The 25,595-nt window shown below is 36.0% G+C and overlaps 1 non-coding gene across 1 annotated transcript; it reads left to right on the top strand.

Moving 5' to 3' along the window:
* The first annotated feature begins 13,812 nt into the window (after positions 1 to 13,812).
* On the top strand, positions 13,813 to 13,918 carry LOC133813631 (small nucleolar RNA R71). The gene has a single exon (XR_009884638.1). It is a non-coding gene; the product is annotated as a small nucleolar RNA R71 (small nucleolar RNA).
* Positions 13,919 to 25,595: the final 11,677 nt, after the last annotated feature.

Below are 25,595 nucleotides of genomic sequence, written 5' to 3'. Positions count from 1 at the left end.
TATGCAATGCTAATAAGCATGCCATCACACAAATAATATACTCATTCATAGTGCTAATAAGCACCTCTTGATATCCATCAACAAATAAGCATGTTCTTTAAATTCCGCCAGTAATAACAATGCTAATAAACAATTTCCCCTGGCCTATATACAAATAATAACGCTAATAAGCGGTTCCCTTGCATCCACAAGAAATAACGATGCTAATAAGCACGTTTTTTTAACATTCACGCAACAATCAAGGGCCAGGCCCTATCAGATAATCTCATGCTTCCTAAACAGGCATGCAGGTAAGACATTCATATCATGTTTAAGCATTTAAACATAGAAACATATAACAGTTACCGAACCGTGAGTCGAGCTTGTCTTTAATGGCGAGTGTACATTCCCAGCCATTCTTCAGGAACCTTTAAACCTTGGCAGCTCTGATACCAAGTTGTAACACCCTCCTAATCCAGGACTGTTACACTATGTACTTAAAATTGTGTTAGACTTGCTAATCAGGTCATTTGGCTTAAATCGTGTAACTAAGGTTAGTGACAATGGTTAGGGTTAAAAAAATTTGGTCAAAGAACCATTGAATTTTATTTCAAAAGTGATATACAACATGGGATCCCAAAATATTACAACACAACTATTTAAAAGGGGAAATACATAACAAAAGCTACATCAGCCAGCTTAAGCGGCAAAATAAGGCTATAACCCTAGTTCCTCTGAGATAACCCCGGCCATGATGGTTGAGTAGCCGCATATGTACACGCTACCACCGAAGCTCTCCAACTCATGGCTGGTCAAGCTTTCCCTTTCCTTTACCTGCACCATAAAGCACCCGTGAGCCGAGGCTCAGCAAGAAAACAGATTGTGCGATAACAGATAATATAACTTAAAATAACCATTCAACAAAATCGATGACATCAATTTATCACCAATATTATGTAAGTTCAATCGAGTGATCATTGGATCCACCTGGGGCCGTCGCCCTATTCAGTTGGCTTTTAAGCCAACTCTATGCCCTAGCTACGTGACCATAGAGTCACCTGGGGCCTCGCCCTTAGCTCTGTCTCACTAGCCATAGAGCTAGCCCAACCCCCGTGGTTCACCTTCGACCTTAGAGTCAATCGACGTAATAATACGTTGCTGGTTTAGGCCAATGCCTTTCGACCAGCGCACAACGCGCTATTGTCGTCCTTGACACATAAGTCAAGCCCTAATCCAGGATTTCATACCTTACTTATAAGGAACAGATGTGGATAGGCACATCCCTACAATTAAGCACATACTCACGCTAATCATATTATCCCATTGGATAACCATTTTCATAATACTAAACATATTCACTAACGGGGCCACATGCCTTAATCATAGAATTCATGTAACGAATGTAAGCACTTAAGTATTTATCGATAAGCATTTAGAACAATAGCCTAACATATCAAATCCTGGGGCCCAAGCCCTAATCATATTAGTATACAAAAAAATGGGCCAAGCCTTAATCACATACAACACGTTATGGGTGCAATTTTCTTACCTTAGGTCCAAGCAAGCGTAAATAAGAACGACCCTCAAGCACGATCCTGGTTCTGAACCCTTAGCGATACCCTAAGTCACAACCATAAAATAAGATCATATTAAAATCGAGCAATCAAAGGCTTCTGGACCAAGTCCTAGCCTTCGGGGCTTCGGGTTCCACAAAATTGATCCCTAAGGAAAAAGTTCCATTCTAAAACAAACTCCCCAAGGCAAATTTTCCCAGGCGGGCCGCGACTTGGCCCCCTGTGGGTCGCGATGCACCCCCTGACTAGCCTCTACCTCCTCTCTATCCAGAGGCATGGGCCACGACTTGGCCTATCAACTCGCGGTGCCCCGCCCCCCCCCCCCCCCCCCCAAGCAGAGGCCTCCCAAAGCGCCTGGTTCAAGCTAAGTCGCGACTTATCAAGAACAAGGTCGGGACTTGGCCCCTTGAACCCAGAAATTTCTCCACTTTCAGCAGCCAAATCCCATCCAATTTAACCCAAAATCATTCAAATAACATAAATAAATCATCACAAACACTCTAATATGTTCCCACTAACAAAACCCAACAGAAAACTAGACTCAAAACTCATCAAAATTCCAACTTAATTCTTGAGCTTAAAGGTTCAAGAACACCCAACACTAGCTCAATAAAAACCAAAATTTAATGACCTGAAAACATAATTTAAATGCTTACCTCTGCTAAAGATTGAGTCCCCCAAGTAGTTACTGAGATGATTCCCAAGTCCTCAGCTTCAATTCAAGTGATTTCTTGGAAAAGTTTCTTGAAATGAGAAGAGTAGAAGGAAGGAGAGAGAGAGTCAGTTTAGGCAAAGTTTCTAAGTGTTTCTTTTGTTTTGCTTTATCTAACTTAAGTGACTTAAGTTAATCCCAAGGCTCACCAAAAACGTCCCCGAGGACAAAATGGTAAATTTCCTCAATATTCCCTCTTAAACTCTTTAACTTCGAATATATCTCAAATTATTTATTTTCATATCCCAATAACCCAAATAAATGTCTATTACCCAAAATACCCCTTGACTCGCCCCGAGTTGGGTATCGGGTCCCGTTGTGACTTTCCCGCTAACTTGCTCCCTTGGATCGCCTCGTACCATGTAACCCAAATTAACCCACATAATTATCTGGTCTCTCACATATATCACGTATATGTACATAAATACAAAATTATGCCCGCAACGGGCCAAATTACCAAAGTCTCCATTCTAACAAGAAGCGGGCCCACATGCATATTTAATACCCCTAAATATGCATATATAGTCATATTATCACGTAATTCACATAATTAAAATTAACATAGCAATTAAACACATAATTCCATATATTGCCATCCCGGCCCCCTAATCAAGGCCCTAAGCCTTATTAGCTAATTTTGGGATGATACAAAATCCCTGATGCTAGGCGCCACAAACTGTACAATACAGTGTGTGTCGCCCAAGCCTATATCAGGTTTCCCTTATTTTCTCATTTTTTTAATCAATCTTTAAGACAATATATTTATCCTAACATGAATATCAGTAAATTTAAAATTAAATTTATCTTAAAATATCACTTTAAATTAAATAAATAAATATCATATTATAAATAAGATATTTATTATTCTCTCTATTTATATTAATCCAAACAAGATTAATATTAATTTTCACCTATAGTTTTTCAAAATAAAAAATATATAGTTAATAATTAATTAATTCACAATTAGTCAATTTGTCATAATTATCAACTTAATTATTTCCTTGCCGTAGAAAATTAATTCATTTGCAATTTAGTCATTTCTCTTTACAAATCTTTCTTTTGACATCCTTACCCTTGATAGTGTAAGATAAAGGTGATATGAGGACCATTGACCTATAATATGAAGCTCCAATAAACCAGATTATTAATTAAACTCTTTAATCTAATAATCTTATTTATTAATTTCATGATTACTCCACTATAAAAATGGAATTGCACTCTAAGTACTTATAGAATTCTATTTGCATAGCTTTCTTTAGTAGTCCATTGATATAATCAATATATGTAGTTTTGTCCTCCATTATTGGTTCGTTAGTTAGAGCTGGTCAAAATTACCATTTTACCCTTTTAATTACCTCTTGATCCTTAAGTACCATTAATTCACTAGTGAATAATTAATCTATAATCTAATTATAGATTTAAGCTCAATAACTATTCAGTTCCAGGATCAACCCTTAAGGGAACCGATATTTGATCCGTTAGGAAAGCATGGATTTCATTATTGTAATTCATGTTCCCAACTATCCATAATATTGAATCTCCAAAACAAAAGTCATTAGCCTCATTATTCTAAGATACATTAACAATTAAATCAAAAGATCCAATAAACATAAACAGTAGTTCATGAATACTCAGGATTTAGACTGATCTACAAATGATCATCTATTATGATTAGAATTAAATATTTATGTCAAACAATAAGTTTATAAAGATAATTAATTCTCATCGATCCTGTCATATATAATCTATATTATATACATCATCTTTACTAAGATGTCTATCCACATCAGTAATTCGAATCTAGATTACTTGCATCTCATATGCTTAGCAAACCGTACTAGTAACCATTCATTAAAGATTTCTTACTTTAATATGTTACTGACTATTTTATTCAATATGTATGATCTTAATTCTCTCATACTGATACAAGATCATATTCTCATGAATGAATATGGAATTTTCTTGATATTAATATATAATTAATTCAAACAATAATTATAAGATTCAAATATAATAAAATTGTATTTTTATTAAAACCCAATAAAATGTCTTTACATGCTTTTAGGGCATTAATCCTAACAAGAAAAAGGATGGAATCCTGAGAATATGTATAGATTACAGGGATTTGAACAAGCTAACTATCAAGAACAAATACCCAGTATCGTGGATAGACGACTTGTTTGACCAGTTGTAGGGTAAGACAGTGTTCTTGAAGACTAATCTTCGTTCTGGCTATCACCAGCTGAGGATCAGGGGTGAGGATATTATGAAGACGGCCTTTCACACGAGGTATGGGAATTACGAGTTCCTATTCATGTCCTTTGGGTTGACCAATGCCCTGGCAACGTTTATGGATCTGATAAAGAGGGTGTTCAAGGATTATTTGGATTAGTTTGTGACTTTCTTCATCGATGATATCCTGGCTTACTCTTAGACCTAGGCAGAGTATGAGCAGTACCTCCTGTTAGTATTACAAAGGTTGAGATAGCACCAGTTGTATGCCAAGTTTAAGAAGTGCGAGTTCTGGTTATCGCAGGTTACATTCCTCAGTTACATTGTTAGTAGAGACGGGATTAAGGTAGATCCGGCCAAGGTTGAAGCAGTTAGGGACTGGCCAAGGCCAAGGAATGCCTCGGAGGTCAGGAGTTTCCTTGGGTTGGCAGGGTATTATCGGCTCTTCGTGGAAGGATTCTCAAAGATTGCTACACAACTAACAGAATTGACACACAAGAACTTGAAGTTTGTATGGTCAGAAATATGTGACAATAGCTTCCAGGAGTTGAAGCGATAACTGATTACTGCTCCAGTGTTGAGCCTTCCTTCAGATGGGGGTAAGTTTGTGGTGTAGTCTGATGCATTGAGACTGGGGTTAGGATGTGTGCTGATGCAGACTGGGAAGGTGATTGCCTACGCATCACGACAATTGAAGGAATATGAACAGGGATACCCTACTCACGATTTGGAGTTAGCAGCGGTGGTATTTGCATTGAAAGTGTGGCTACACTATTTGTATGGAGAAAAGTGCGAGATATACACCGATCATAAAAGTTTGAAGTATTTCTTCACTCAGGAGGACTTAAACATGAGAAAAATATGTTGGCTAGAGGTTGTAAAAGATTATGACTGTGAGTTTATTTACCATCAAGGGAAAGCCAATGTGGTAGCAGATTCTTGAAGTCGAAGAGGTTCAGGACAGTTGTTCAGTTCAAAGCATATATTTAAGGAATTGGCAGAAGACATGACTAGAGTGGGGATAGAGTTGGTGGTGGGCCAGTTGGCCAATATTACCTTGCAGTCCACTCTTTTGGAGAGAATAGAAGAGGGTTAGATAAGTGACTCCTAGTTGATAAATCCTAGAGAGGATGTCCTAGCGAGAGTAGCTAAGGATTATTCTGCTACTGGGATAGGTTTGTTGAGATACAAAGATCGGATCTGTGTCCCAACGGGCATGGGTATTAGACGAGAGATTCTTGATGAATCTCATACTACACCATATTCATTACATACAGGCACCAAGAAGATGTATCAGTATCTGAAGTCTTTGTATTGGTGGCCTGAGATGAAGAGAGATGTGATTGATTATGTGGTGAGGTGTCTAACCTTTCAGCAGGTGAAGGCTTAACACTAGCGGCCAGTGGAGTTGTTACAGGCTTTAGGTATTTTGAAGTGGAAGTGGGAAGACGTCACTATGGACTTTGCAGGGGGCTTGCCTAGAACAGTGGGGAAACACGACACGTTATGAGTGATTGTAGGTAGATATACCAAGTCAGCTCATTTTCTTTCTATGAGAACAAACTTTACAATGGACCAGTATGTAGAACTATATGTGAGGAATATTGTATGTCTCCATGGGGTTCCCAAATCCATAGTGTCAGACCGGGATCCCATCATTACCTCCAAGTTTTGGAGAAGCCTGTAGAAGGCTATGGGGACTCAGCTGAAGTTTAGTACAGCTTACCATCCTCAGATAGATGGGCAGTCTGAGAGGATGATTCAGATACTGGAAGATATGCTTAGGGCATGTGTATTAGATTTTGAGGGGTCCTGGAGTAAGTATCTTCCGTTGATTGAGTTTTCATACAATAACATTTATCAATCAACAATTGGAGTAGCTCCCTAAGAGATGATGTATGGAAAGAAATGTAGGTCACCCATTCATTGGGATGAAATGGGAGAGAGGAAGTACTTGGGTCATGAAATGGCTCAGAGAACCAGTGAGGTCATTAAGAAGATCAGAGCTCGAATGCTCGCCTCACAAAGTATAAAGAAAAGCTATGCTGACCCTAAGCGTAGGAACGTGGAATTCCAGGTAGGGGACCACATTTTTCTTCGAGCTTCACCACAACGGGAAGTAAAATGGTTTGGGAGGAAGGGCAAGTTGAGCCCTAGGTTAGTGGGACCTTTTGAGATCTTGGAAAGGATCAGGTAGGTAGCCTATAGATTGGCTTTGCCCCCGTCATTATCAGGAGTCCATGATGTGTTTCACATCTCGATGATTCAGAAGTATGTGTCAGACACAACCCATGTGATAGGTTTTGAAGATCTGGAGATATAGACAGATTTGTCTTATGAGGAACGACTAGTTCAGATCCTAGATAGAAAAGACAAAGTTTTGAGGAACAAGACAATTCCTATAGAGAAATTTTTATGGAGAAATAGCAAGGTCGAGGAATCAACCTGGGAGCTAAAGTCAAATATGTGGAATCAGCATCCCGAGCTGCTCAGGTAAGTTTTGAGGATGAAATTTTCATCAGGAGGGGATAGTTGTAACGTCCCAAATTTTCTAATAAGGCTTAGTTTCTTGATTAGCGTGTCAAGAGGGCATAATTGAATTTATATATGAATTATGTGAATTTAATTGAATATATGTGTAATTATATGGAATATGTGAGTTATATTATGATATGATTGCCTATGCATGTTTATGTGTGTTAAATATGCTTGTGGGCCCATGTTGTGATTTAATTTGATCAAATATGTGCAAGTGTAGACAGTCACAAAACAAGTAATAAAGTGATAAGTATTCGAGATTGTCTCCACAAGGATTGCAAATTAAAACTAAATGCACAAATTAATTACCAAACAATTGCAAAAGTAACCAAATTAATTTGTTTTGATTTTGTAAACTAACACTACTTGAGATCAATTAAAATTTCTTAGAAATAAACTGCAATGCCAATCTGAAAGAGGGATAAAATCAATTGGTTGAAATGGGCTTCAATTATTAAATCCCTCTATGTCAAATGACATGTACATTTTGGTTCAGCAAAATCCCCAAAGTTAACGAGAATTCGAAACAAGTTCACAGAACTTTTCCAAATCCTATGGTATTAATTCTTTTACCTAATTAAACATATTCTTATACCAATCAAGATTAAGAATCCAGATTTAAGCATCAATTCATAATTGTTACACAAGGCAAATAACACATTCCTATGCTATTCAAAAACATAATCTAACAAGATTACCTACTTGTGTCATTCAAATTTATCCATTATATTCAAACTTTCCACCACAAATATAACTCAAAATCTTGTCATTGATGGCCAAAAAACAACAAGAATTCATCATTAAGCATATTTGAATGAACAATGGGTAATTTCCTAAAAAAAAAGAGCTAGAAATTTAGAATTAAGACATAGAGTTCATTAATAATCCAAGCCTCAAAATATCTAGTTCATGACTAAATCAAGAAACACAAATACAAATTCAAATCTGCCCATGAGTAATCAAACACAAATAATAGAAAAAATAGGAAAGAAAAAACAAACAAAGAGAAGAAATAGACCAAAATGATGATGGAATGAATATTCTCTTCTTGTCCTCTTCTTCTTTTCTTACTTTCCTTTTTTGTATTGCTGAAGTCTCCTTGTACTTGGTGATTCTCTCTCTAAAAGATGGTTGAATTTGGTAATGGAGGTTGTCCTTCCTTTTTATGATGCTAGGGTAATAAAATCAATTTTCCTCATGTCCCAAAAATACCCTCGTTGCCTCTCATGTGAGTTTCCTTTTCTCTTCTAGAAATTACTCCAAAATTCAGTCCATTTTCTTTGATTTTTTCTCCACCTCATCACTCCTTGCCAGCTTAATTAATGGTGCCACATGTCTCTCCTTTATATGTTGAATTTCCCTCTTTGTATCCTGCTGAAAATGCTTCAGCAAAATCTCTTTTGCTCTAGCAAAACCTGACATTGCAACACAAATTAAACAACTAAGAGCCATTTCACTTTTCCTTGTTTTATTTGGAAAAATTCATGCATAAACTCCTTATTTGTCTACTTTCAGCTCTTAAAAACCAAAAAGGACACAAGAACACAAAAGAACACAAGAAGGAAAAGAAATTAAGTAAAAATAACAATAATAAACAAACATCTCTCAACCTAATTCTATATTTATAAGCATTATATATAAAAATAACTCTTTATTCAAGAGTTATCACACCCCCAAACTTATGACATTACTCGTCCTCGAGTGATGAGTCTAAAAAGATAACAAAAGACACTAAAGATACACAAATTGAACAACAAAAGAAAAAAAAAAGGAAGATAATAAAGAGAAGACACAACAAGAGAGGATAAACTTTTCTTTGTCAATGCTTAAAAAAGAGGAAAACTCTCGGGATTTTATTTTTGAATAAGAGAAGTTGAATTTCAGAGTTAAACAAGTCTTAAACCAAAATTTTCAAGCATTAATGTTGCTATCAAAATATGAGTCAAGTGTTTCTCTCTTTAGTGCATGCATAACTTTTCCTAAACATTTTCAATCACCCAAAATCAAACTAGGCCTTGGTCCTAAAGCTTAAATAATGCCTTAATAGGTTACTTAGTGATTCCCTCTCCATTAATGTAGACAAACACCACACAAAAGATCAATAGGACTTTATCAAGTTTGTAATGATAGGCTAGGGTGAAGGTAGGATAAGAGAGATTATTTTTGGCGAATCACCCTAAACACCTCAATCTTTATAGGACTAAAATCAAAGCACACATTAAGTTCCCCAAAGAGTACCTCACCACAAAACATAACTCTTGCCACTAATCTTTATGACCAAACTACAAGGACAAAAACTAAAATATAGTTTTGTTTTACTCAAAGAGTTACAACCCCAAACTTATTTACATGCATACTTGGTTACTCTTTTTTTTCTTCTTGTTTTTTTCTGATGTAAGGGAGTGCACTCTTTCATCCTCTTTTTTTAATAATGATAAACAAACTAAATGGCAAGAGAACAAGAAAAATGAGAATACACTCTCCCCCCAAACTTAAAATCAACATTGTCCCCAATGGTGAAAAAAAGAAAATGAAAACTCTCACCCAATTTCCTTTCTCACACTCAACGTCTCTTAACCCCAAAATGCAACAAAAAATCTATCCTATAAAGATCAAGGTGCTAAAGGGGTATGGTGAAAGGAGGTTATTATATCTAGCTAAGATAATAAGTGGTTAAGAAAGAAAAGTGTATATTAAGCTCAGCTGGGTGACTAGGGATAAAAATGCATAACGAGTAGGCTTAAAAAGGCTCAAACGGTCCAATGATGGGCTAAATCATGTCATTGGTGTGGTGATGTCTAGGATTTTGCCTCAAGGAAAACCACTAAGTAATTCTAGAAACTTAAGCTCTCACAAGAATCTAGCTATTTCTAGGGTCTCAAAAATGGTTATATCAGGCTATGCACATACTAAAAATATAAACACTCTCATCAATCAATTTCTAGCAACATTCACACCCAAAGAATTTTGTGTAAAACCTAAGCAAGAGTGACATTAAGCTACAACTTAATTTATTTGATTTGTTTTTAAGCTTTTTCAAGATCGTCATTGTGCCCCTCTAGTGAACGCTAACAAAGATAAAGTATATCCTCAAAACAACAACAAAATAATTATAACAAGCAATACCTAAAACAAGACAATACATAAAGAGAAACAAAGACAACAAAGTTACAGCCACACAATAAAAGAAATACACAAAACAACAAAGTAAATAAATGAAAATGAGCTGAGATAAGAAAAAATCCCCGCCTATCCTTCAGAATTCTCATCCGAGAGGATAGGGTTGATTTACATCGAAGGCCTTCTTTTTGGTTGGTGGCGGAGTTGAGGAATTAGTGAGTTTCTTTTCTAATCATGCGACTTAGTGGTTGCCTTTTGGGGTCAAAATTTGGACAAAGTGGCTATGGGGGCTCACAAATCACATATCACCATTAACATAATAAAATCGGGCAACCAAGCAATATGTCCACCCATGATTGAACTAAATTACTCGAGTTTGGGTCGAAGATTGAGTTGCACTCTTAGGGTTGTACACGAAGGGTCTTGGGGATGAAAGCTTAGATGGGGGTGATTGAGGTGCTGGAATCGTATGGGATCATGGCTTTGAGATGGTGACCAACTGTGTTTGGGTTCATGGGAGTTCGTGACACTTGGAGGGTTACGCCATAGCTCGTACGCACGAGAGGCATGGGGTCGTACATGCCTGAAAATGCACCTGGGCCTAGGGATCGATGCTTTTTGACGGGGCTCGCACAGATGGGGCAGGGCTCTCACCTGGATGGCAGGTTCGTAAACGCGCCTAGGCTTAGGGCTTGCAAAGATCTAGGGCTCACGAAGGAAAAGCTTGCGCGCCTGGGTTCTTCTGATTAAGATGTTAGGTTCAAAGGCTCGCGAACTCAGTGTATACGTCTAGAGACCCTAGGAGATTGGGTTGCATGCCTGGGTTTAACGTAGATGGCGCAGTTTGTTCGCGATTGGGTTCGCAAGTCTGAGATTAGGGCTCTCATGGTTTTGCGCACAAGGTTGCTCGAAACTGGGTGTCAAAATCGCACCTAGGAGGCTCGGATTGAGGCTAGGTTTGTAATTGGTGGGGCTCAGGGTTCTGGATTCTTTGGAGATGGCTGTGAGGGTGTGGTAGGTGGTAGTGATGGTGGTTATGGCGGCTAGGGTTCAAGTGAGATGAAAGAGATGAGAAGGAGAATGGGAAAAGGGGCATCAGATTAGGCTGGTTTTTTATTTTTTTTAAATCCCAAATGTTGTACGAGCCCACACACCATGTCCCCATGGGCACCGAAATCCCACTAACTAGTGCTCTCCCAAATTGCAAAATTTTGCACCAGCAACATTTTATGAGTAAAAATTTTGCTGCAGCAGGCGGAACTCTTTAATTTTTCAAAAAAATGACTCCCATTTTGCTTTACCAAAATTTCCGCAAAATCATCCGAACCCCCAAATGACTGCCAAAAAACCATTTTCTTTCTATTAACACCTGAAACACAAGAACAAACGTAAAACCACTCCAAAAAACATCACAATAAAATGAAATTAAACTAACAAAAATTAAAACTAAAATAACTAAATAAAGAACACATTTTTTTTGTTTGTATTTTCATCATTTTTTTCAATTTTTTTTATTATTTATTTGGATTGCTTTACAAAGGAATCCTCCAAGTACCATAGCAACCCAAACTTCACATTCATTTAATGATCTTTCAAGGAGACTGAGGTAGTGTATCGCTTAACCTCACTTCCCCCAAACTTTGTTCCCTTCCTGCCACCTTAAATGCTTTCCTAGAATGGTCATCATATAATTCCACCACACCATTGGGATACACTTTGATCACTAAGAACACACCATCACACCTTGATTTCAGCTACCCATGATTCAGTTTCATTAGAGAGTTTGAGAAAAACACTCGTTGCCCAACTTCAAAAATTTGTGACTGAGGTTTTCTACTATGTTTCTTTTTCTTTTTCTTTGTCTTCAATAGCTTTTGAGGATGGGATGGTCTTTTTTCCTTACTTTTCCATGACTCACCATCTTCTCAATTTCATCAAAAGGGACATTTTTCCTCACTTCCTTCTTATTCTTTTCATGCATCATTTCAATCATCTTGGAGTTGGAAACACTTATGGCTAAGCAATCTTCAACTTCATTAGGAGAGTGTATAGGATTAAAAACCTTGAATGTTACTTTTTCTTCTTGAGCTCGAATGGTAAGCTGTCCTTTTTCAACATCTATCAAAGTCCTTCCAGTGGCAAGGAATGGTCTCCCCAAGATGATTGGAATGTCTATATCTTCCTCGTAGTCAAGAATAATAAAATTTGCCGGAAAAATGAACTTGTCAACTTGTACTAGGACATCTTCAATCTTTCCCTCTGGATGCACCATAGAACGTTCAACTAATTACAATGTGGGTGTAGTTGGCCTCACCTCGTCAATTCTCAACTTTTTAAAAATGGACATGGGCATCAAATTAATACTAGCTCCCAAATCACAAAGAGCTTTACCAACATTTCGACCCCCAATAGAAATTGGAATTGTGAAGCTACCCAGATCTTTCAATTTAGGTGGAATCTTATTCTTCAACATTGCGCTACAACCTTTTATCAAAGCCATTGTTTCAAATTCACTAAGTCTCTTCTTCTTCGTCAATATGTCCTTTAAAAACTTCACATAGTTGGGTATTTGTTCCCAAGCTTTGTACCAAGGGTATGTTAATGTGGAGTTACTTTAAAACATCTAAAAATCTCATGAACTGACAATGTTGTTATGCTTTTGAAATCACTGTGGAAATGGTGGAGGTGGCTTGCTATTTAGCTTCTCTGATGCATTTTGTTGAGAAAAATGCTGCAGCATTTGCTTCAAGATCAACATTTGACACATTAGAAGTTCTAGTTATTTCCTATTTTTCCACACTAGTTTGGATTGAAGTGGCCTCGGATTGGCTCTTAGATTTTTTTTCAATCAATTCCATATATTTTCCACTCCTCAAAGCGATCACCTTGCAATGCTCTTTACCATCTATTCTTGGATTTTTGGTATCACTGGGCAATGCACCTTGTAATCTATTTCTCAATTCATTAATTAGTTGCCCCATTTGAATCTCAAGGTTCCTGAAAGATGCTGCTTGACTTTGAATTACTACATCATTATTGGCCATATACTCTTTCATCAAATTCTCCAAAGAGTTTGTTTGAGAAACTTGTGGAGGAGAAGGTTGAGCTCTTGGTTGTTGTTGAGAAAACCCCGGTGGACAATTAGGCTTGTTAGACATGGTTGCTCCACTTGAACTAACCCCGTCCTCCCCAAGAAAAGTTTGGATGATTCCTCCAACCCGGATTGTAAGAGTTGGAATATGGGTTGTTGCGGTTGGCATTTTGATTCCCCAAGTAACTAACCGAGGTGGGATTAGAAGGACAACTATCAAATGTATGCCCATCTCCACAATAAAGACAAGAAACCTCTGGTGCTTGGCATATAAGAGCTGGTTGTAAGTTACCCCCATACTAATGGTCTTTAAAAGGTTGGTCATAGATGAAACTTGAGCGGTCAAAGTTGTCAATGCATCTACCTCATGAATACCCACTACTTTTCTTCCCGTTGAGGCTCTAGCATTCGACCATTGGTAATTGTTGTTGGCAATCCGCTCCAAAATTTAATATGCTTCATTGTAGGACCTACAGAGAATAGCCCCATTTGCTTAAGCATCCAAAACCATGCTTGTGGAGGCATTGCGACCATTGTAAAAAGTCTCCATTTGAATGCAATGCGGAATACCATGATGTGGGCACTTCCTCAATAACTCCTTGAACCTCTCCAAAGCATCACACACCGATTCATCCTCAAACTGCTGAAAATAAATAATCTCATTCTGAAACTTAGCATTTTTCATTGGAGGAAAATACTTCATCAAAAATTTCTTAGCTAGCTCATTCCACGTAGTGACTAAGTCGGAAGGAAGTGTATTGAGCCAAGCTCTAGCTCTATCTCTTAGAGAAAAAGGGAAAATTTTCAACCTCAAGGCTTCTTCAGTAACAACTTGCAACTTAAGGAATCGCTCACCTCCAAAAATAAACGAAGATGGAGATGAGTATTGTTAGGAAAACATATATATAATCTTTATTTATTTTCATGTAGATCTAATATTAAACAAATTAATATGAGATAACCTAGAACATGTTTCTAAAATTGAATTCAAAGAGAAACATTGATAAGAATACTTAAAGTATACGCAGCGGAATGAAAGAGTCATTCCTTCAGTTTCTCTAACCCTTGTATCCTTTCTGTCGTAGAGTGTTATCAAGAAACTGAACCATTCTACTATAATCTTCACAATCTTCCAAAGTATCCTTAGAATCACCTAGAATAGAGTGGGAAATTCCCAACGCATGAGATAGATACAGAGAGAAGAAGAGAAAATAACTAAGAGGCTTAGAAAATGACTTGTGTGTTTAGAGAGAATCTAAAAACTATCAGAAAATCTGACTTGTGACTTTATGAACTTGTGTTTTGACTTCTCTCTAAGCACTCCTTTTATAGACTCAATTAGGCAATTTAATTTAATTAAAAAATCAATAAAATAATAGCCAATTTGAAGCCCTAGGACGAAATTATCATGGGCTTTTAGGCCCGTGAAATTTCCCATTTGATTATAAGCCCATTGGACTTAAAATCAAGGCCTGTATTATTTTCTATTGATTTAATTAATTAAATAATCATTTAAATCCTTTATCAAATTAATTATTTATAATTTAAACCTTGATTTAAACTTATTTATTAATTTAGATACCAATTTATCTTAATTAATAAATCTGCCCTAATTTCTCTTTTCTTCTCAAAATTACATAACTCTGTGAAACTATCCAAAATTGACCTGGTCAACTTTGATAATTCTAATTGATGATTAAATCAATTAATTGAGACTATCTAGATGATTTTATCCAAGGTACAATGGGGACAATGGGCCTATGAAATCAAGCTCCAATAAGTTATCATAAATCTAACAAATAAATTTACTAACTTATTAATTCCTCGTGACTCCACTATAGACTTGGAATTGCACTCTTGAATTCATAGAACGCTCTATAACAAATATAGATACGCTATTAATTATCCATTGTTACAACCACAATTTTCACTCAATCCTCTATAGACGGTCTACAATGAGATGGGACTAAAATACTATTTTACCCCTCATTGTATTTTATCCTTAAAACACTTAGTTCCTTGTAAATGATATTTCAGTAAACTAATTTAATTACTGAAATGAGAACTCTATCATTTAACACCTTGAACCAAACTAAAAGGAAACCATCATTTCACTTCTTCATCACAAGCTATAGATGTTCATATCTATGATTAACACTCCCACTCAAGTATACTACTGAGTTCCGAAGAAGAAAGTACAGGCTAGTCCGTAGGGTAAGCTAGTAACGAACAAGTCAAAGAACTCAAATAATACAATCAGTTAGAATACTAACCACTCAGAATTGAGATTGAATTGACCTATGGTGAACTATATGATTTGACTAGAATAGATAATAGCGGTATGTTTACTTATCTTATCAACTATCAATATCGGTCATGTCAGTTGTAACAAATACACCCGATCTTATCTACTTTGATAATGTTCTAGAAAGAACATAACACTGCAATGTGTAAGTAAATCATATCGTAGATTAGCAAGTCAGTGTAATCTGTGCACTGACTAATCTTAGGACTAACTTATTTTGAACATATAATCATATTTATATTCCACTGTGATTACGTCACTATATATACGATTAGCTATATGCTCGGGATTTAATAGAAGTTTATATTAAACAAATAATCATGAAAATAAAACATGTGAGCAAAGTGATTGACCAAGTCAAAAAAATGATTTCTATTCTTTTATTGATAATAAATGAGATTACAAAGAAATTGGGTATAAATTTGGGCATAAAACCCGAACAAACTCCCACTTGCACTAATTGAAACTAATGCCTTAATTCTACTAATCCCATTTCCTTGATATGCTTATCAAATGTAGCAACCGGTAGTGTCTTTGTAAACGGAACCGCAAGATTGTCTTCATATGCAATCTTCATAACCTTCACATCTCCCTTGGCCACATATTCTCGAATAATGTGATACTTCCTTTCTATATGCTTACTCCTCTTGTGACTTCAAGGTTCTTTCGAGTTGGCTATCGCTCCTATATTGTCACAAAACAACACAAGCAGTTTATCCATTTCTGGAATAACACCAAGATCGGAATAGAACTTCTTTAGCTAGACTATTTCCTTAGCTGCTTCTAACGTGGCTATGTACTCAGCCTCCATGGTGGAATCTGAGATTGCAGACTGCTTTACGCTTCTTCAAATCACAGCTCCACCCCCAAGAGTAAACACCATTCCAGAAGTAGACTTCCTGTCATCGACATCAGTCTGAAAATCTAAATCGATGTAGCCTACAGGGTTCAGAACGCCACCCTTAAAGACTAACATATAATCCCTAGTCTGTCTCAAATACTTCAGGATATTCTTAACTGCTATCTAATGTTCCAGTCCTGGGTTTGACTGATACCTGCTCACTACTCCCACTGCATAGCAGATATCTGGTCTAGTACACAACATGGCATACATCAGACTTCCAACTGCAGATGCGTAAGGAACTTTTCTCATTGCATCTTCCTCTTCAGGAGTATGGGGAGACTGCTTCTTTGAAAGATGAATTCCATGGCGGGATAGACGCTATTTCCTGGAATTTTTCATTGAGAAACGTTCAAGCACTTTATCTATGTAAGCTGCTTGAGATAGAGCTAAGTGTTTGTTATTTCTATCACTGATTATCTGGATACCTAGAACATAACTTGCTTTACCCAAATCCTTCATCTGGAATTGAGTGCTCAGCCAGTTCTTCACATCTAATAATTTCTTAACATTGTTTCCAATGAGTAAGATATCATCTACATAAAGAACCAGGAATACCACTATTTGATTTGCCTTCAGTTGGTAAACATAGGGCTCATCAATGTTTTGTTCAAAGCCATAGGTTTTGATTATTTCATCAATCCTAAGATTTCAGGAACAAAAAGCTTGCTTAAGTCCATAGATGGACCTTTTCAACTTGCAAACTTTTCCTTCTTGTCCAGCTACTTTAAATCCTTTTGGCTGATCCATATAAACGACTACGTCAAGCTTTCCATTAAGAAAAGTTGTCTTGACGTCCATTTTCCATATCTCATAGTCGAGAGCGGCTGCTATGGATATGAGGATGCGAATGGATTTGAGCATGGCTACCGGACTAAAAGTTTCCTCATAGTCCATGCCTTCTCTTTGGGTATAACCCTTTGCCACTAATCGAGCTTTATAAGTCTCGATATTTCCATCAACACCTCTTTTCTTCTTGTATATCAACTTGCACCCAATGGCCCTAAAGTCACTAGGTGCTTCCACAAGATTCCAGACGGAATTTGAGTATATGGACTCCATTTCCTGTTTCATGGCTTCGAGCCATAGTTCATTTTCAGGGCTAGCCATTGCCTATTTGAAAGACAACGGATCATCATCACTAGTGTCACCAACAACCATATTGGTTTCACCATCCAAACCATAGCGAACTGGGTTCCTAGAAACCCCCCCACTACGACGAGGCTTCGTGACTGTTTGCTCAGGAACAGTGGTACTTTTTTCATTTAAAACGACTTGCGTTGGTTGGACATGAAGAGTTGGAATTCCATCATCAACTTGCATTGATGACGATGGAACATTGGTTGGAGTCAATTCTTTAACCATATCTTCTAAAACTACTTTGCTGCGAGGTTTAAAGTTTTGGACATAGTCATTTTCCAGAAAAGTGGCATTCGTAGAAGTGAACACTTTCTTTTCTTAATGACTATAGAAAAGTCCACCCGAGTACCTTTAGGATAGCCAACAAACATGCAAACTTCAGTTCGCGGTTCTAGCTTTCCCTCCTTTTTCCTCAGGACGTGGATGGGACACCCCCAGATTCTATAATGGTATAAACTAGGTTCACGACCATTCCAACGTTCTAAAGGTTTCAATTGCATGTCCCCAGAACGAAGTTGGTATTGTTGAGTAACTAAGCATGCATCTAACCATTTCCAATAAAGTTATGTTTCGGCGTTCTGCTACACCATTTTGTTGCGGAGTACCTAGGGTAGTAAGTTGTGATAAAATCCCAAGTTCAGTTAAATGATCTTGGAACTGCATATCCAAATATTCTCTACCCCTATTAGATCGCAAGATCTTTAACGTTTTACCTAATTGTTTATGAGCCATTGCTAGGAATTCCTGAAACTTTGAAAATATTTCTGATTTCCTATGTATTAGGTAAAGACATAAGTATCGAGAGTAATCGTCAATGAAAGTGACAAACTACTCAAAACCACCCCTGGCTTGTACATTCAAAGGTCCACAAACATCTGAATGCACAAGACCAAGTGGTTCTTTTGCCCTATCACCCTTTGCAGAGAATGGAAGCTTGGTCAGTTTGCCTTCTAGACAAGATTCACAGACAGGTAATTCACCTAAGGTGAGTTCCCTCAAAGGTCCATTCTTTGTAAGTATTTGAATCCTATCATAGCCAATGTGACCTAGTCTCAAGTGCCATATATACGTCATATTATCGTTATCGATCTTTTGATGTTTATTGGCCCTTGGTTTAGATAATTTGAATAAATCATTATTAAGAGTGAGGGGTTCGTTAGGTCGCAGAATATAAAGCCCGTTTTCAAAACATGCAATACACAATTGTGATCCATTGAAAGAAATAGATATATTAAAACTTGTGAAAGTCATAAAAAATTGTTCTAATTGCAACATGGAAACTGAAATTAAATTTCTACTAAAATTCAGAATAAAAAATACATCTTTTAAAATTAAGTATTTATTTCTGAACTTCAGACGAGCTCTTCCTCTTGGACCGCAACAAACGCTCCGTTCCCAACTCTAAGCTTTAAGCCGCCTTCATCCACTTCCTCCCACGATTCAAGAAGCTGTAAAGAGTTACAAACATGGTTGGTAGATCCAGAATCAATAATCCAAACAGATTTATCATTCTCTAAAACACATGTTTCTAAGATAAATGAACTATAATCATTACCTTTGTTTTTTTGATGCTAGAAACTTAGGGCAATCTCGTTTCCAATGCCCCTTCTCTTTGTAGTGAAAGCACTTATCTTTACCTTTCTTGTTTTTCTAGTTCTTCCCTTTAGGCGTCTGTGCACTAGGTTGTGCACTCGTCTTTGCAGCCTTTTCAAGCTTGGGGTTGTTGTTTTGTCCATCTTTCCTCTTGTTTCCAGCTTTTGAAGATGAAGCTTGGTTAGTTTCAGTCTTAGCTAGATCAGCAGCAACATCAGTAGTCTTATTTTCTCCTCCTTTACTAGGTCCACCTGTAGCGTCCCATTAGTGTGCCTGGAGGGGCAATAAGTGATTTATTATTATAATATGTGAATTTGATGATTATGTGATTAGAAATGCATGTTTAGGTGAATTAAATATGCATGTGGGCCCTATCTGGTTATTAGGGGTATGTTTGTAATTTTAGCCCGTTGAGGGCGTAAATGTGATAAATGTGGTAAATACGATATCCTTGTGGTATATTTGTGTGGCACGATCCGAGACAGTCCTTGGGAACTGTCAGCCAGAAAGTCACAACAGGGTTGAGAATCCGACTCGGGGCGAGTTGAGGGGTAATTCGGGTATTAGATGTTTTATGGGGTTATCGGGTTATGGAAATATATATTTGGAGATATATTTGAGATTAGAATGTTTAGGAGAGAATATTGGGGAAAATTACCATTTTTCCCTCGGGGATGTTTTCGGTACCCCGAGCCTTTGAGGTAACCTTAGAGACTAAGTTAAATAAAATAAACTAAGGATATGTTCAGAGTTTTTAGAGGAATCGACCCAAACTCTTTCTTGTTTTCTCTCAAACTGCCAAGGGAATCTTGAGGGGAAAGCTTTGGATTTAAGGCTACAAATTGGGGAAATCAAAGGAAGGAGCATGGTTAAAGATAGCTGAGAGTCGAATTGTTCTTGAGGTAAAGATCTAAGCTTGAATTTTGTTTAATTTTCCTCTGTTTTGCTAAAGTTTGAGGGGTTAAAGCTTAGATAATTTGACTTGAGTTATAGTAGGATTTTGGCTGGTTTCTTTGAGTTTATGTGTTGCCTAAAGTGTATTAGGGCGATTATGGGATTCAATTATGTTGTTCGGGTGTGTTTAGAATGATTTCAGGGGAGTCAGCTCGAAAATTTTGCATGGGAATTCTGGGTTTCGGGCTCGCGCCGCGGCCAGCTTGCGTTTATAGGTTAGTGGCCTTCGAGGAAATTTCCCAGGCGCCGCGGCACTTAAGGAAGGCTGGGCTGCGGCCCAAAAGTGTTTTTTTTGGCAAAATGAGGGTTTTTAGCTCGAGAACTTGAACGTTAAGGCTCGGGAGGGTTTCTACTACCCAGTTTGGTAGACACCAAGGTCTCGGAGGTTATAATTATATCTCGAAGTTATTTAATGGATTAGAATGTGGTGGTTGATTATTATTCATGCGTTGTGACTAAGATTTCTTCTAGGCTCGGGTTAGAGGACTGTGCTCGTGATCGCGGTGCTTGGGAAGCTTGGGACACAGGTAAGAAAACGGTTGTACCCGTAGAGCTTTGTGCAGGGCATGGCCCTATATGATTGTCTTTCAGGGCATAGCCCTTTGATTGAGTTTATTCATGCTTGGTATTTGCTTTTTTATGCTATGTATGCATATGTGTGAATGTTCGGCAAGAGCCGGGAACGGCGCAAGCCGGGGTCGGCAAGGCCGGGAACGGCAAAGGCCCGAGAACGACATTAAGCACGTTGAGTGCAAGGCCGAGTGCAGCAAGGGGCCGGGAGAAGCGTTTAGCATGCGGAGTGCGAGTTGCCAGAGCGAGACCCTAAAGGATACTTGGGATATCCTTACGGTGTGGACTGGGAACCTAGGGCCTGGTAAAGCACCTGGGACGGCATGGCCGTATGTGTATAGCCTATTGATGGCTTGTTTATATGCTAAGTGTTTGATATGCATATGTTATCTGCTTGTGAGGGTTTTCTTGCTGGGCTTTGGCTCACGGGTGCTCTGTGGTGCAGGTAAGCGCAAGGGAAAAGTTAACCAACCATGAGTACGGAGAGCGTGAAGCGGCGCGTACATGTTTGGCCTGCCCAGCTGCCACGACCAGGGGTATTTTTGGGAGATGATTGTACTGAACCTAGATTTTGTCATTTAGCCGACTCTGATTATATTTTTGAGTTGTAAATATTTCTAAATAGTATTTTGGGATCCCAAATGTTAAACGCTTTATGATTTTTAGTAAATGGAATTATTTTCAAAGTTTATGACTCTGATTATGGTTTAATCACACTTTTGCCTTAAAATCTCGATTAGTGAGTTAATTGCATGTTTTAAACTCACTTAGTAACGGCTCTAAGGAAGTAGGGCGCTACACCACCCATGATAGGCTCAAAAGTATGAAACTCGTTCATGAGCTGCGTCAAACAATAGTTGAGTTGATCACGAACGTGCAGACACAATGCTATTCGAGTATTCACGATGTCATCACGTATGTGCGGAGACGGTGCTATCCAATCATTTACGGTGCCACCACGAGCATTGACGGTGCCATCACGAACGTGCGGACACGGTGCTCGTTCTGTGGATTCCTCAATCATGACAAATTCGGAGTTGTCGCCAAACAAATTTATGTTGATATTCTGCTTCCAATTAAGGAATTTTTCTCCAGTGAGTTTCTCCATCGAAAGTTGAGAAAGGATGTGAGTAGACACTACTTAACTTAAGACTACAAATTACCAATAAAATAGAAATCAATCACATTTTCTCAATAACACTTCTATTCACACATATTTAACGAAATAACACAATATATACCAAAAATATGTAAGATATAAGAAAAAATACCAAAAATAATCATATCTCTATTTCTTTAGGTTTTTAACTAATCTATGATATCCTTGTCCCGGTTGGCGAGAGTCAAAAATACCACTAGTTAAATAGAGTTGCAAACTCATTTAATAATGGACACCACTATTAACAACCTAATATTCGATCAAAATAAGAAAACAAAATCTCTTATTTTATGAGCTAGACCCACGGTTTCGATAATCATAGATTTAGTCCTAGTAGTCACCGTAGGGGTGAGTCTAGTAGAATTTGACCTATAATTATCTATCTTTCGAAATCTAACCTTGTCAAAATAACTAATGAACATCTTCCGTAGGGGGACGAATCAAAGCGCCTTGAGGCCCCATTAGGCTATGGGCTATGTTAAACCAATGGTGGAGATCGAATAAAATTCTTAAAATAAGCTCATTATAAAAGTAAAAATAGTATTTTTATTACTTATTTTTAGAAAATTAATGACTATGGTTTTCCAAAAGAAAATTAAACAGATTAAATTTTTAAAACCAAAGTCCTATAATTTCCTATTAATTCTAAAGTATCACATTGAAACAAATTCAATTAATTTAGAATTAATTTGTTGCTAATCAATATTTAGGTTTAACTAATATAATGAACTTATACAATTAAGTCCAACTCAGGTAAATGTGCCTTAACAATTGGGCTTGTATGGAGGAGGGTTGGGTCCAGTATGTCGTTCCCACTACAAAGGCCCCCAATCTTCCATACAAGGTCCAAAATACAAGAATTTAAACCTTCGTTTTATTAATTGATTAGGCCCACTATAGTCATGCAAAGCAAATGGGGCTTCACAAGTGGAATCACCCTCTAGAGAGGAATTTAAACATTACATTTTCTAATGGACCCAAATAAAACCTATCATTTTATGAATATTTTATTTGGCAAAAACTATATATTTAACAAACATATGGGTCACTATATGCATCTAAGCCCAATTGCAAAAATACCACATATAGTGCAAACAGACATGTTATAATTGGATGGGCTTAATCATGTTACTATATGAGTAATTCTATGTATTTATAAAAAAATAGCACAATTTATTTCATTTGCAAAAATACCACAATTAATTATCTAGAATTTATCGAAAATTCGAATTAATTAAATTTTTACAAAAATAAGTCAATTTAAATTAAATTTATCAACAATTAACCATAGTTATTTTAAATTTCATTTATCAACAATCAACTTGGTTTAGGTTAATTTGAAAAAATAATATTAATTTAATTTAAATAGGATTTATCAACAATTAACCAAAATTAATTTAAATCCCATTTATTAAAAAAAATATTTTATTAATTGGCTGAAAAAATTGATATTTTTCAAAATCTAACCAATTTAAAATTTTTAAATCAATATATTAACTGCTTTTCAAAAATATCTAGTGTTGTTACAACTATAGCTAATATTTTAACTATTAAAAAAATAAAATATTAATAGTTATAACAATCCTAAAATATCTCAAAACAGTTAATCAAATTCAAATATCCATAAAAATATCTAACTAACAATATTCAAATTTCAAATAATTTAAATATTAAAAATTATAGAATAAAAAGATATATATATATATATATTCAAATAAAGACTTAATAAAAAAATCAAGAATTTAAATGAAAATATCTTAAATATCTGATATCATAATTTTGATATTTTAATATATTAAAAGATTTAAAATTAAGATGTTAGTCTATTTTTAAATTTGAATTTGAATCTTTGTAGAAAATATCTAATTATTTAAATCACAACTAACAAAAATATCTTATTTTTAAAAAACAATTTTAAATACAAAAATAAATATGATATTTTTAGCTTTGATTATAAATAATTTATTTCCACAATTTTTAATTTTCTTTAATTTAAAAAAAAAAATTAATTGGGCTGTGCGCGTGGAGGCGCGCAGTGGCACGCGCGCACGGCAGCCATGCCAAAAAAAATTCGGAAAATCTTTTTGTGTAACTTTTCAAACCAAAACCATTTTATAATTAATTTTTAACTTGTTTTACACAAAATAAAGCATATATAAATATTAATAGCATAGAAAACACAACAAAATAACCTAAAAATTGCTAATAATCACATAATATTCAATATGCTTCATAAAAACATGAAAACCATCTAATTATTCAAACATATCAAATAATCCAATTTTTAACATGTTCATGCATGAAAATAAACATTACCAAAGGCTCTGAGGCCAGTTGTTAGTAAAACTTATACAAGATCTTTATTTATTTTCATGTAGATCTAATATTAAACAAATTATTATGAGATAACCTAGAACGTGTTTCTAAAATTGAATTCAAAGAGAAACAATGATAAGAATACTTACAGTACACGCAACGGAATGAAAGAGTCATTCCTTCATTTTCTATTACACTTGTATCCTTTTTGTCGCAGAGTATTATCAAGAAATTGAACCATTCTTCTATAATCTTCACAGTCTTCCAAAGTATTATTAGAATCACTTAGACTAGAGTGTGAAATTCCCAACACATGAGATAGATACAGAGAGAAGAAGAGAAAATAACTAAGAGGCTTAGAAAATGACTTGTGTTTATAGAGAATCTAAAAACTATCAGAAAATCTGACTTGTGACTTTATGAACTTGTGTTTGACTTCTCTCTAAGCACTCATTTTATAGACTCAATTAGGTAATTTAATTTAATTAAAAAATCAATAAAATAATAGCCAATTTGAATCCTTAGGTCCAATTTATCACGGGCTTTTAGGCCCGTGAAATTTCCCATTAGATTATAAGCCTGTTGGACTTAAAATCAATGCATGTATTATTTTCTATTGATTTAATTAATTAAATAATCATTTAAATCCTTTATCAAATTAATTATTTATAATTTGAACCTTGATTTAAACTTATTTATTAATTTAGATACCAATTTATCTTAATTAATAAATCGACCATAATTTCTCTTTTCTTCTCAAAATTACATAACTCTGTGAAACTATCCAAAATTGACCTAGTCGACTTTGATAATTCTAATTGATGATTAAATCAATTAATTGAGACTATCTATATGATTTTATCCAAGGGACAATGAGGACCATTGGCCTGTGAAATCAACTCCAATAAGTTATCATAAATCTAACAAATAAATTTACTAACTTATTAATTCCTCGTGACTCCACTATAGACTTGGAATTGCACTCTTGAATTCATAGAACGCTCTATAACAAATATAGATATGCTATTAATTATCCATTGTTACAACCACAATTTTCACTCAATCCTCTATAGACGGTCTACAATGAGATGGGACTAAAATACTGTTTTACCCCTCATTGTATTTTATCCTTAAAACACTTAGTTCCTTGTAAATGATATTTTAGTAAACTTATTTAATTACTGAAATGAGATCTCTATCATTTAACATCTTGAACCAAAATAAAAGGAAAGCATCGTTCCACTTCTTCATCACAAGCTATAGATGTTCATATCTATGATTAACACTCCCACTCAATTATACTATCAAGTTCCCAAGATGTAAGTATGGGCTAGTTCGTAGGGTAAGCTGGTAACGAACAAGTCAAAGAACTCAAATAATACAATCAGTTAGAATACTAAACACTCAGAAT

This window comes from Humulus lupulus, chromosome 1, assembly GCF_963169125.1.
Source record: "Humulus lupulus chromosome 1, drHumLupu1.1, whole genome shotgun sequence".
Lineage (NCBI taxonomy): Eukaryota > Viridiplantae > Streptophyta > Magnoliopsida > Rosales > Cannabaceae > Humulus > Humulus lupulus.
Note: the sequence above shows the minus strand (reverse complement) of the source record. Positions and strands in the feature narration are given on the sequence as shown.